Below are 335 nucleotides of genomic sequence, written 5' to 3' on the forward strand. Positions count from 1 at the left end.
TGGCAGAGCAAGAGTCTTTCATTTGCAAAATCACGGCCTCATAACAACGGAGAATGATTTTCCAGCTGTGTAAATGACATTTTGATATAGACTGATATCAATTTGAAAAAAGGTGGGCCGACGTTTTTCAAATTTACCAAATTCAATCCATTTCTATCCTCTCACTTTCACGACTAATACCGTCACAAAAGTTTTTATATTGATGTGGATTACGTATGCAAATGAGGTCAGGTGACCTTTACGCCCACAAACTCAAAATAAAAAACGGCAACAGTTTATGCTAGAATTTATTCACTTCGCTACTACTAGATTAGTCAAAATGGTAAAAGAAAACG

Source organism: Montipora foliosa, chromosome 12 (genome assembly GCF_036669935.1).
Source record: "Montipora foliosa isolate CH-2021 chromosome 12, ASM3666993v2, whole genome shotgun sequence".
Classification (NCBI taxonomy): domain Eukaryota; kingdom Metazoa; phylum Cnidaria; class Anthozoa; order Scleractinia; family Acroporidae; genus Montipora; species Montipora foliosa.